The sequence below is a fragment of the Bubalus kerabau genome, chromosome 1 (assembly GCF_029407905.1).
Source record: "Bubalus kerabau isolate K-KA32 ecotype Philippines breed swamp buffalo chromosome 1, PCC_UOA_SB_1v2, whole genome shotgun sequence".
Classification (NCBI taxonomy): Eukaryota; Metazoa; Chordata; class Mammalia; order Artiodactyla; family Bovidae; genus Bubalus; species Bubalus kerabau.
This window is the reverse complement of record NC_073624.1, coordinates 188,738,191-188,751,842: the sequence shown is the minus strand read 5'-3', so window position 1 is coordinate 188,751,842 and position 13,652 is coordinate 188,738,191. Positions and strand designations below refer to the sequence as shown.

The 13,652-nt window shown below is 46.5% G+C and overlaps 2 long non-coding RNA genes across 2 annotated transcripts; one reads left to right on the top strand and one right to left on the bottom strand.

Annotated features, from left to right (window-relative positions):
* Positions 1-551: 551 nt before the first annotated feature.
* LOC129642078 (uncharacterized) lies at positions 552-8,443 on the bottom strand. Its single transcript, XR_008709529.1, has 2 exons — positions 8,049-8,443; positions 552-1,181 (listed from the first exon to the last, which is right to left on the bottom strand). It is a non-coding gene; the product is annotated as an uncharacterized LOC129642078 (long non-coding RNA).
* Positions 8,444-11,322, top strand: LOC129642079 (uncharacterized). Its single transcript, XR_008709531.1, has 3 exons — positions 8,444-8,838; positions 8,926-9,033; positions 11,126-11,322. It is a non-coding gene; the product is annotated as an uncharacterized LOC129642079 (long non-coding RNA).
* Positions 11,323-13,652: the final 2,330 nt, after the last annotated feature.

The window sequence follows — 13,652 nt, the reverse complement described above, 5'->3', positions numbered from 1 at the left end:
ATAAAATCACAGGCTTCCCTGGTGGCCCCGTGGTTAAGAGTCCACCTTCTAATGCAGGGGCTGCAGGTTTGATCCCTGGTCAGGGAGCTCAGATCCTGCACAACTCATGCCCAAAAAATCAAAACATAAAACAGAAGTTAACAGTTAACTATTATAACAGTATTTGTTACAATACTGTAAAAAATTCAATAAAGACTTTACAAAATGGTTCACATCAAAAAAAAAAAAACAAAAAAAACAAATCATGGACTCTTCTCTCCAGGGCAGAGCTCTTCACTCACTCACTTATTAGCCCTGCTCCTAACACTCCCCCTGCCCACCCTGTGGCTTAAACTAAACCAGACGGAGGGGTTAAACCTGAGTGCAGGACAGTCTGACATCTCAGCCTAGATGATCATGAACTCTGCAGGGCTGTGGGGAGAAAACCCTGGCTTCTGCATCCTGACCCCGGTCAGCTCCCCAGGTGTGTCTGTGACTCCTACATGGCTGAGGAACATTCAGGGGTTAGGGTTAGGGTAAGGCTAACATGCTCACTCAAGACATTCATCAGGGAGGTGTTCAGATGTTTTATTGGCAATGAGATCACACCTGTTACTTTGTGTGTACACGCATACATACACACCCAGAGAGATGACCTCGTTTGGCACTTTGGTTGACAAGGGTTTTATGTCAAACATATGACATACCGTACATTTACATCCGTAACAATTCTGATTTTTTTTCTAACGGATTTTTTTTTTTTACCATGAAAGCTATATGCATTCTCCATATGAAATGCCCATTTCAGATCCAGGGATACCCAGAAAACGCCCTGGAAAGCTTTAGATCTGATGCACTAAATCCTTGGGCTCTTAGGAAGAGGATGGAGAATTTCATTCCTCTGCCCCCGTCTGCAACCTTCTTTGAAATGTAGTCAGGAGACCCCAGCTCCCCAGTCAGGGCCAGCCTGAGCCTCCACACAGTCACAAGATGGCTGGACATTCCCGAAGCAGGGGTTTGAGACCGCTGATGGGAGCTTCCTAAGCCTCAAGGGTGAGCCACGTTGTTTGGCAGTGAAACTCCAAGAATCCTCTTCTGTTCTTCTGAAAAGGAATGTAGTTTTCACGTGGAGGGTGGCTGCATGGTTAGCGCTGTGGGTCAGATGCTTAAGAACGCCGTCTTGTTGATACATGCTGGTTAAGCTAAACAGAAAGCGTTATGTACACACACACACCGTCCCCCGCCAAAGCAGTGCAGGTCAACCAGGATCAGTGTGGCTGCACCTCTTTACTGCAATGAACCAAACCCTTAAAAGGCTACTCTGGGCACAGCGAGGGCTCATTCGCGGTCCAGCCCTCTCCTGCTGTTTCAAGGGGCAGAAGAACCTCCACAGCCATGTTGGTGCTGGTCTAGCGCATGTGCCTCTTGCGTCAACACAGGAAGCAGCCACTAGACAGCCAATCTGAGTTCCTCATGAGCAAATACAACATATGTTGAACCACCAACCCCGGATCCAACCAAGGACATTCAAAATTTAAAAGAAGCCACTGGCTTTTTAAAACATTCATTCCAAGAGTCTGAGAAGTTATAGTTCATTCTGCTCCCCATCAAGGAGATAATCTCAGTCTATGGAACTGATTTTCCAAACTACAAAGTGCTGCAGAACCAAAGCAAGGGATTTCTCAAATCTTGTTTAGTCTCTGAGTCATGTCTGACTCTTCTGCAATCCCATGGACTGTACCCCGCCAGGCTCCTCTGTCCATGGGATTTCCTAGGCGAGAATACTGGAGTGGGTTGCCATTTCCTTCTCCAGGGGATGTTCCCGACCCAGGGATTGAACCTGCGCCTCCCGCACTGGCAGGCAGATTCTTTACCACTGAGCCACCATGGAAGCCTTCTCAATTCTTAGTCAACAGTTAATTGTGAAAGGCAAGTGAAGAGTGATGTGCCATAAATGCAACTTACCTCTGGGGGGAGAAAACTGCCCAAAGCAGCAAAATATCTACCAAAAAAAAAAAAAAAAGTCCCATCCCTCAAAATATTTACAAATGAAGTTTCTAATTTAAAAAGGTCTAGCAACCTTACACAAATCCAAAGAAAGGACAGGCAGAGATCAGTTCCCAGCTGATGGCAGATGCCTCAGTACAAGGCACAGAAGAAGAAACAATCAGTCAAACAGTGAAACCCTGGGTGGTACCAAAGCTTTTACTACCAAGATTCTACCATACGCTATGACCAAAGAGCACCCTTCAGATTTAAGGTGTCACAGACATGCAAAAAACAAAAGAAACAAGAAAAAAATCTCTGTGCTTTGTCAAAGCTTCCTAATTCTGTTTTGAATTAGACAGCGTTCCTCACCTTAGATGAATAAGCTATCTAAAGAGCTCAGAGTCGTGATGGAAACAAAAACTGATGTTAATTTTTAATACACAGACACACACACAAACCCAGAACTTTCTTAAATAACTAAAACCAGTTGATATGGAGGGCTCCTCCTCCTAGTTGAAATAGGTACTGTTCCTTTCAACTATTCACTGTAAACTATAATGTCTTCCTTTCCTCCTGTCTTATTAAACATTAAGTTTAATTATCTTCCTGTACATTCTTGTATCCTCAAGAACATAAAGGAAGGTCACAGAATGGAAGCAGATGTCATCTGTCTCACAGTCTGAATTTGGTCCTGGTATTTAAAACTTGGGGGATTTCACACAGAACAGGGATCTCGGGTTCTCTGGGAAAGCAGGAAGACTCCAGGCTCAGTCCCACGAGTCAATGACCAGCGGGGGTGAGGTGCGCAGGCCCTGCTGTGATCCTCCCCCGGTATACCCTCTGTCCTCTTAGACCACTCATACATATACGTGTCTGCCCCTCACAAGGCTGTCTGCAATCCCTGATCTGAAGTTTCAGACTTTCAATCTATTCATATAAAATAGTAAATACAAAGTCTACGAATACCTTTCTACCTGTCTGCCTTACTTTTTAGGGCTCTTTGGTTATTCATCCAGGTCAATGGTCTTGGTCCTTACCTCCACAGCCACGTAGAACAACACCAATTACACTCAATGTGAAAACACAATTTTAAAGGATCACTTGAAAATGCTTTTAAATTTGATGTAGCTGTTTTGGTCATTCTAAATATATACACTGGTGCTGCTGCTAAGTCGCTTCAGTCGTGTCCGACTCTGTGCGACCCCATAGACGGCAGCCCAACAGGCTCCTCTGTCCATGGGATTCTCCAGGCAAGAACACTGGAGTGGGTTGCCATTTCCTCCTCCATATATACACTGGTAGATCCAGACAAAAGACAAAACAAAACTAAAAAACATTCAGAAACAGAATATGTTGAGAAAAAAAAATCTAAATTAGGAATTAACTTATACTCTGAGGTTGATGAGCTGACTTCTGGTTCTAGAATGTATCAAATGAAAATTCAAAATCCACACTTCAAAAACTTTCAATGTACCTCATGTACTTGCGATAGAAACACAGATAACACAGTTCTATCATTTGAAAGGTTTTCCTTAAAATACCCTGAAATCAGGTTTTGTCTGCAGTTGAGAGCTGCCACTCAAAACTGCCTTCCAAAGGGCCCTCTCACTCAACCCCTAGCAGGTATCTCAGCCTGATAGAGATGGGCCTTTAAAAAAACGACAGGAGTTACACTCTAACAGGAGAACTCCTGTGCCCCGTGTTCCCAGGGTCCACTTCAGCTAATCCCATCAGGAGTGAAAGGAGGTACTGCTGAGGAGCAGTCAGGTCATGTTCCCACCAGCCCCATCCCAGTCCCCGGGGCAATGACATCAGATTCTCCCTGGCAGCTTGCGCTCCTGGGACCTAAGTTCAGGGGACAGACAGGCCTTGGAGGGGAAGGTTTATTCTGGAACAGCCTGGAGACCGGAGTGGGGGCATGCTGGGGGGTGGGTACAGGCAACAGAGGCTGGCAATGGTACAACTTGGATGCTGCGCCGGCCTTGACAGGGCAAGGCTCCCACCTGGGTGTGTTAATGGGTGGTCTTCCTGTGCCGCTCCTTATGGCTGGCGTGGGCCCCGGTGCCTTTCCCAAGCTACCTGTTTTGACTGGGAGAGATTACAGAGATACGGCTTGGCTTACCATTACCATCCCCACCACCCTGGACTAGATGCTTCCTCGGCTTTCCTGCTCCAGAGAAGGTCATTGCTCAAGGTCGGAAGAACATGTCCCTAAACCACAATCTGACTAGGACCCAAACTTAAGGGGCAGGATCCAGGCAACAACCTACAGAATGACGAAACCCAGTCTCCGCCAGCAGGCCCCACTGCTAAGCGGCTGTGTCAGGCTTGGTCTGCTACCACCAGCACCTCAAAGACTCAGGTAAGCCCCACCAAGGGGCAGAGGCATGGCAGCCCGCATGCCTAGCCAGACCCCACTGCTTGTCACCCTGGGGATCCTACACCAGTTACTGTACCCCAAGCCTCATTCCCTTATCAGCAAAACAGGCATCAGAATACCCTGCTCACAGGATTAACTGGGAGGACTGGACGAGATGTCAAGTGCCTGGGACTTATTCAACACAGAGAGTTGGTAACCAGCACTCCTCAGTGTTAGTACCACTAATGGAGTTTGATGGGGTTTCACTCAGGCTTCCAACTTTCTGACACTCTCCAGGTAAAGGAATCCAGCCATTAACATAAACGCCAAAAGCTTATCAAGCTCCTGATGGGAAATCAACTATTACACCAAAATCCAGCAGCCATCTTAGCTTTAACAAGAATGCAAAGGTAGAGGCCACCAACTACACTAGATGGGTGATGTTTTGACAAAACTGCCTGGGTTCAAGCCCTGGTCAGGGAGGAGGATCCCACATGCCACAGCTACAGATTCCGAGGGCTGCAGCTAAGACCTGGCGCAGCCAAACAAAGAAATACTTTTTTAAAAAACTGCAAGAAGAGGGAAATGTTCACAGTAGATCTGGCCTGCCTGTCATGTTCCACCAGTGTGAACATCCACCGGACAGCTCTGAGCTCTCAATGTTTTCATTACCAACATGACTTAACTCACACAGGGCCCTGTCGGATTTCTCGAGCATCTCTCAGCCTCACAACTGAAACCTGCATTCAGTGCAAATTAAATGCACTGTCAATTTTCCAAGTGGGATTAATCCTTACTTCTGAAAACTTACAGCGCTAACTCTAAAAAAGCCTTAAGAGATCTAAAAGACCACATAAGGTGAAATAAATTAAAATCACCATTATTAACAAGGAATTACAAACTTTTCTTATAGTTCAAGAGTGAATGTGCATTTGATCCTTTTCTTTTTTTTTAAGTTTTTACTTTTTGGCTGCATCACGCAGCATGTGGGCTATTAGCGCCCCAACCAGGGATTGACTCTGCACCCCTACACTGGAGGCACGCAGTATTAATCACTGGACTGCCAGAGAAGCCCCTGTAGTTACCAGTTTTAAAAGCCAAGAAAATCTACACAAAATTCCTCTAAGAAATAAACTGCTGTCTTTGCTTTGGTAGTTCATGAAATGGGCTTTGTCAATACTGCTGTCCAAATGCTACCACAAAGCTGGTACTCACAAAATCTGTTGTCTGATCAGTTTTTCCATGGCACATTACACAAGAAATATATACTTTAAAAGCAGCTGAAGGTTTCAAGCAGAAGTCGTTTTCCCCAAAAGGGAATGTCTGGTTAACTTAAAACTGTTCAGATAATGCAGATTATCTCGTTTCAAGGTTTTGTGAGACTGAAATTTACTTTGCTATAATTCCTACGCTTCTGTTTTAGTTAAATCTACTTCTTAAGGAATAACACACCTTCTTGGGGACAATTTTAAAGACAGACAAATCTGACATTTAGTTCATGACAGTTTCACATCCTTAGTTACATGGATGTTTACTGTATGACTTAAGTTATCAGAATCCAGACAATAGCTGCATCAAAATGTTTAAGTACCTTAATTCAAATAAATGACAAGACCATCTGAAGTCCTGAGATTACCTATTTTACCAGTGCCAATTCTCAAATTTCTCTTGGAAGATAATCTTAATAGAAAGCACAACATTCAAGTGATTTTCCACATCTGACTGAAGAAAGCACTGGAGAAAGAAAAAGAAAGGGAAACAGAAAAAGAGAGAGAAAGAAGAGAAAGAAGCGGCAGCAAGCAGGCAGAGGGACACAGCATTTCCAAAAAAGACCTTGGTCTCTGACAGCCTAGCCAAGTCCTGCTGCTGTAACTAAGCACTGGCCATAAGAATACTGCCAAGGATGCCGGAAACAGGGAAAGAGGACATAAAAATGCAACACTCTTGTTTCAGGAAACAGCAGGCTAGACATCCTTTCCCCGATAGAAAATCTATATCTAGTCAATGCTACACCTAGAGAACACTCTGGGTACAGGAAACAGGAAGAACTCTGCAAGCTGCACAAGCCTTGGATCCAAGCCCTGACCTCATTCCTTCTGACCCCATGGGAGTGAACATGGCAGCATCACAACTGGGTAGACAGGTGGGCACTAACTTCCCACCAGCCTGACCTGTGTTCAACGTGCTGAAACAGAGCATGAAACAAACATGAGGCGCAGGCCCATCCTGCAAGCAGACACCAGTCTCTCAGTTACCTAAGGGGCAGTTCGAATCCAGTCTGTAAGCAACTGGCCCGGAAGGTTCTGCCAGGCTACCAGCTGGAAACTGACCCCAGGGTGACACATGAAAATGATGTAAGGAGGGGGACACTTTTCCTCAGGGACACCAGCTCTGTCTGCATCCCTGCCGGGGACCTGGTCTTGCATGCCCAGCTGAAAAACTGAGACCTAACAGAGGCTCCAAGGAGAAGCCGTGGAAAGCGGTGTTTGTGTGTACATTTGGAGTCCATACGCACTCCATGTGTCTCTACCCCTAGATATTTCCTTCCCCTGACTGCTTCCTGTCCCTGCCCACCTCCACGCCCCCCGCCCCCCACCTCCCACCAGCTCTTCTCTCAGCTTTCTCTCCCCTCCCAATGCTTAGGTCCCTGTCTGTTGCACTGCATTGCATTTTAGTCGTGTCTGACTCAGCTTCCCCAGGGACTGTAGCCCGCCAGGCTCCTCTGTCCATGGGATTTCCCAGGCAAGAAAACTGGGGTAGGTTGTCATTTCCTTCTCCAGGGGATTTTCCCGACCCAGAGATCGAACCTGTGTCTCCTGCATTGGCGGGCGGATTCTTTACCACAGGCAAGCCCTCCCAGTCTGTTAATCACTCAGTCGCGTCCAAGTCTTTGCGACCCCATGGACTGTGGCCGCCAGGCTCCTCTGTCCATGGGATCCTCCAGGCAAGAATTCCCTTCTCCGAGTCTGTTAAAACTCAAGTACCCAATGGCCTCCTCCACTGACTTTCAGGATTCCAGGTCCCTCTACCCTTCCTTATGGTTCCCGTCCCCCGGAGCCCCAGGTGCCTGCTCTCCTATTGGATCTCAGGACATCCCTCAGGTTCAGACTGCTACTCCCTTGAGTCTCGGCCCGCCCCTCCAGTCAGGCCTCTATCCCCCTCCCCCAGGCCTCTGTCTCTCCCTCCCGGGTCTCTGTGTTCTGTAGCACCCCCTGACCCCCGCCCCCGCTAGGGTCCATCCCTCCAAACTTAAAATCCCCCTGCCCGGTCAGGAACCCCTCCGAGGCTGTCTGGCCTCCCAATTAGGGGTCAAGTTCCCACCTCCGCTCCCCTGCTCCCCGCCAAGGTCTCTCTGCTCCACCCCCAGCCCCGCCAGGTGCCCTCACAGGTCTCGGTCTTCTCCCTACTCGCCCTGCCCCCGCCCTCCGTCCTTGGCCCTTGCCCCGCCCCTAACCCAGTCAGGTACCGTCCCACGCCGGTCTTCTCTCCCCCACCTCAGGTGCTGCATCCTCCTAGGGCAGCCCCTTCCGTGGTCTGACCTCGGTGCCCGCTGAGGTACAATTCCTCCTCGGGCACATCCCCGCGACAGGCCGAGAGCCCCCTCCCACGTCAGGAGCCCCTCCGGCTCTCCCCGACAGAAACAACTCGGGGCTGTGGCCTCCCCGGGGCCGGGGTTAGGGTCGAACGGCGCGGGCGGCGCGGGCGGCGCGGGGGCCGTTACCTGTACTGCGAGCCGACGCCTTGCGCAAAGCCATAATAGTTACTCGCCGCCATCTTGGCGTCTCCACTAAGCGCCCGCCGACCCGGAGGCGCGAAGGGGCGGGGCCGTCAGCGCATGACGTCATCTGGCCGGCGCCTGGGCCGCGTGCCTCTCGCGCCCCGCCACGCGCCTCAGGCCCCGCCCCCACTCGCGAAGCTCGCGCTTTCTCGCTTATTAGTCTGCTTCCGAGGGCGTATCTTTGCCTCGAACCCCTCCCCTCGCTGCAAGCCCCTCCCCTTACTCGGAGTCCCCACTTTCCCTCTACTCAGCATCAGGGTCTTTGGCTCGACCCTCTTCCGGTGGAGTCCCAGACCTGACCCTCTTTGATTTGGTTCAAGCTCCGCCCCTCGCCGCAAGCCCCGCCCCATATTGGACTTCCCTTTAACCTCTCAGCTTGGGGATTTCGAGGCTGCATTGGAGAAGGAAATAGCAACCCACTCCAGTACTTTTGCCTGGAAAATCCCATGGATGGAGGAGCCTGGTAGGCTGCAGTCCATGGGGTCGCCAGGAGTCGGACACGACTGAGCGACTTCACTTTCACTATTCACTTTTATACATTGGAGAAGGAAATGGAAACCCACTCCAGTCAGTGTTCTTGCCTGGAGGATCCCAGGGACCGGGGAGCCTGGTGGGCTGCCGTCTATGGGGTCGCACAGGGTCGGACACGACTGAAGCGACTTAGCAGCAGCAGCAGCAGTGGTTTTTCCTTTTTGAGCGGGGTTTCGTTGCCCCGCTGACCGTTTCTGGCTAGGTGAATATGGCCCTGCTGATACAACCAAATCCTGCTGATTCAGTGGCTCTAAATTCGCGGTTCTCAACTGGAGTATTTTGCCCCCAGAGGACAGTGGACAGTGTCTGGGGACATCTGTGGCTGTCATGACTGGAGTGCTCCTGGCATCAAGTAGGTGGGGACCAGGGATGCTGCACAAGACCCAGCAGTGTGCAGGTAGGTGCCCCATGACAGAGAAGAGCCCGTCTCCAATATCGGCAGTGCCAAGGTGGAGAAACCCTGTTCTAAGGGTAATTCATTTTGAGAGATAGTTCTTTACCCACTTACTACACGCAGGGCCTTCTTGGTGGGTAACAGTGAGCTGCCCGACACCAGTCCTCAAGAACTTGGATTCAGGGAAGCAGTTCATAACCAAACTGTACTCTTTGGTTAAGAACAGATTTATTGAGATATACTTCACATACCATACAATTCACCCACCTAAGGTGTGCAATTCAGTTTTTTTTTAGCATATCCATAAAGTTGTGGATGGTGGTTACAAACATTAATTCCAGAACATTTTCATCACTCCAAGAAGAAACCTTGTACCCCTTCACAGTTACTTGCCCACACCTCCCCCAGCCCCTGGCCACCACTAGTTTGCATTCTGTCTCTATGGATTTGCCAGTTCTGGACATTTCATATAAATGGAATGTTACTCTGCAGTAAGGAGGAATAAACTCTTGATACACACAACAACTTGGATAAAGCTCTAGAGAATTATGCTGAGCAGGAAAAGCTGATGTCAAGAGGTCACATATGATTCTATTTACATAAAATTCTTGAAAGATCAAAAATTATAGAAACGGAGAATGTATTTGTGATTTCCACCAGTTAAGGGCATGGGGGTGGGGGAACGGGGAGTAGGAGTAGCTATAAAAGGGCAACATGAGAGCTCCTAAGGTGATTGAAATGTGTATCTTGACTGTATCATTAGCAATTGTGCTATTGTATTATAATTTTCCAAGATGTTATTAATACCATTGGGTAACATTGTGGAAAAGGGTACATAGGATCTTTCTGTGTTACTTTTTACAACTGTGTGTGAGTCTACAAGTATTTAAATTTTTTAAATTAATTTTTTGGAACTTCCCTGGTGGTCCAGTGGCTAAGACTCCACACTCTCAATGCAGGAGGCCAGGATTCTATCCCTGGTCAGGGAACTGGATCCCACATGCTGCAGCTAAGAGTCTTCAGTCTGCAGTGAAGGTCAAAGATTCCAAAGACACTAAACTAAGTGTCTTGCAACTAAGACACCAAAGATAAATATTTAATTTTTAAAAAATTTTAAGCCCCCCCCCCAAAAGTGTCCATTTACTGATCATGCTGGAGTGGTGTTCTTTTGCCCCCCTTTTAAGCAGGCACAGGGCTAGTCAACCCTTGGACAGAAACCATGGCAAGCCCAGGGTGCCAAGGAAAGCCGTATGGGTGATTTAGTGGATGGCATTCTTCCATTTGTGTCTTAATGGCCATGTGTGGTCATTAAGGAACAATCCAGTGCGTCTGGCAAACGCAGCTCCCCCGCCATGCCCTGGCTGAAGGCCAGTGTGGTAATTACCCAGGACCTCATTCTGATTCCCTGAGGCTCTAACTAGCTAATCCATGCTGCATACCTTTTACAAAAGCAGGTCTGTTTTCTCTGGAATGCATAGTATCTTTTTTTCCTATTATTTGCTGTAAGTGTTAGTCACTCAGTTGTATCTGGCTCTTTGCAACCTGATGGACTGTAACCCACCAGGCTCTTCTTCCCGTGGAATTCTCCAGGCAAGAATACTGGAGTGGGTTGCCACTCCTTTCTCCAGGGGAATCTTTCTTACTCAGGGATTTGACCCAGGTCTTCTGCATCGCAGGTGGATTCTTTACCATCTGAGCCACCAGGAAAGCCCCTATTTGCTGTGAGCAGTGTGTAAAATGCTTTACATGCACAACGTTATCTAGTCCACACAATAGCCCTCAGAAGTAGATACAGTTGATTCTCGTTATTGGCAGCAGTTCTGCTCTATAATGTTGCAGCAAACACTGAAATGGCAAATACTGACCCATTGCTCCCAGGGGAAATACAGACAGGTTCTTGCAAGCCTCAGATCACATGTTCATTAGTCGATCAATACATAAATGTGTGTGTGTGTGTGTGTGTGTGTGTTTTGTTTTGTTTAAGGGCATCTTGTTTAATATACATTGTAGATTGCTTTACATTGAACTCACAGTCTACAACACTATAACTCACACTTGAATGAAGCTTATCTAACATGCTTTTTTTCTCCATAAGGCACATCTTGATAGCTTATGGTGAACAATGTTGGATTCGTGATTTCCGAAGAAGATTTAGCTTTGGGACCAGGCTTGATCACTCAAGAGTTTTTGTGTAGCAGAGTTTTATTAAAGTTTAAAATGGACAGAGAAAGCTTCTGACATAGACATCAGAAGGGGGAAGGAGAGTGCCCCCTCACTATTCTTTTCAAGGCCTTATATACTTTTACTAGACTCACTCCTACAGCATATATCTTAAATTAACAAGATTAGAACTAACAATAGAAAGGTCTTACCAGATTCTACTCCCACATAAGATGGCAAGATTAGTCAGAAGGTTCTTGTTAAGGAGAAACAAGTCCTAGAGCAAGATACATTGTTGTTCTATAATCCTTAGTACAGGGTTTACGTTGAGTGTTGTGTAATCATTAGCTCTGGGTTTAAAGACAAGGCAATGTAGAAAAAAAAGTTTTGTCCTTTTCTCCTCTTTGAGAACCACAGACCCTTTTCGCCATCTCCAGGGCCCTTGACCCCTTCCCAAAGCAAGAATATTGAAGTGGCAACCACTTCAGTATTCTTACCTTGAGAACCCCATGAACAGTATGACAAGGCAAAAAGATATGACACTGAAAGATGAACTCCCCAGGTAGGTAGGTGGCCAATATGCTGCTGGAGAAGAGTGGAGAAATAACTCCAGAAACAACGAAGAGACAGAGCCAAAGTGAAAACTACACCCAGTTGTGGATGTGATTGGTGATGGAAGTAAAGTCCAATGCTCTAAAGAACAATATTGCATAGGAACCTGGAATGTTGGGTCCACAAATCAAGGTAAATTGGAAGTGGTCAATCAGGTGATGGCAAGAGTGAACATAGACATTTTAGGAATCAGTGAACTGAAATGGACTGGAATGGGTGAATTTAACTCAGATGACCATTATATCTACTACTGTGGGCAAGAAGAAATGGAGTAGCCCTCATAGTCAACAAAAGAGTCTGAAATGCAGTACTTGGGTGTAATCTCAAAAATGACAGAATGATCTCTGTTCATTTCCAGGGCAAACCTTTCAACATCACAATAATCCAAGTCTATGCCCCAGCCACTAATGCTGAAGAAACTTAACATTTCTTTTAGGACCTACAAGACCTTCTAGAACAAACACCAAAAAAAGATGTCCTTTTTATCATAGGGGACTGGAATGCAAAAATAGGAAGTCAAGAGATACCTGGAGTAACAGGCAAGTTTGGCCTTGAAGTACAAAATGAAGCAGGGCAAAGGCTAACAGAGTTTTGCTAAGAGAACGCACTGATCATAGCAAACACCTTCTTCCAACAACACAAGAGTTGACTCTACACTTGGACATCACCAGATGGTCAATACCGAAATCAGATTGATCATATTCTTTGCCGTCAAAGAGGGAGAAGCTCTATACAGTCAGCAAAAACAAGACCAGGAGCTGACTGTGGCTCAGATCATGAACTCCTTATTGCAAAATTCCAGCTTAAATTGAAGAAAGTAGGGGAAACCACTAGACCATTCAGGTATGACCTAAATCAAATCCCTTACAATTATACAGTGGAAGTGACAAATAGACTCAAGGGATTAGATCTGATAGAGTGCCTGAGGAACTATGGACTGAGGTTCATGACATTGTACAGGAGGCAGGGATCAAGACCATCCCCAAGAAAAAGAAATGCAAAAAGGCAAAATGGTTGTCTGAGGATGCCTTACAAATAGTTGAGAAAAGAAGAGAAGCTAAAGGCAAAGGAGAAAAGGAAAGATATACCCATCTGAATACAGGGTTCCAAAGAATAGCAAGGAGAGATAAGAAAGCCTTCCTCAGTGATCAATGCAAAGAAATAGAGGAAAACAATAGAATGGGAAAGACTAAAGATCTCTTCAAGAAAATTAGAGATACCAAAGGAACATTTCATGCAAAGATGGGTGCAATAAAGGACAGAAACAGTATGGACCTAACAGAAGCAGAAGATATTAAGAAAAGGTGACAAGGCAAGAATACACAGAAGAACTATACCAAAAAAATCTTAATGACCCAGATAACCATGATAGTGTGATTGCTCACCTAGAGCCAGACATCCTGGAGTGTGAAGTCAAGTGGGCCTTAGGAAGAATCACTACGAAAAAAGTTAGTGGAGGTGATGAAATTACAGTTGAGCTATTTCAAATCCTAAAAGATGATGCTGTGAAAGAGCTGCACTCAATATGCCAGCAAATATGGGAAACTCAGCAGTGCCCACAGGACTGGAAAAGGTCAGTTTTCATTGCAATCCCTAAGAGAGGCAATGCCCAAGAATGTTCAAACTACTGCACAATTGCACTCATCTCACACACTAGCAAAGTAATGTTCAAAATTCTCCAAGAATGTTCAAATTCTCCAAAATGTTCAAAATTCTTCAACAGTTCATGAACTGAGAACTTCCAGATGTTCAAACTGAAGATAGAAAAGGCAGAGGAACCAGAGAACTAATAGCCAACATCCACTGGATCATAGAAAAAGCAAGAGAGTTCCAGAAAAATATCTACTTCT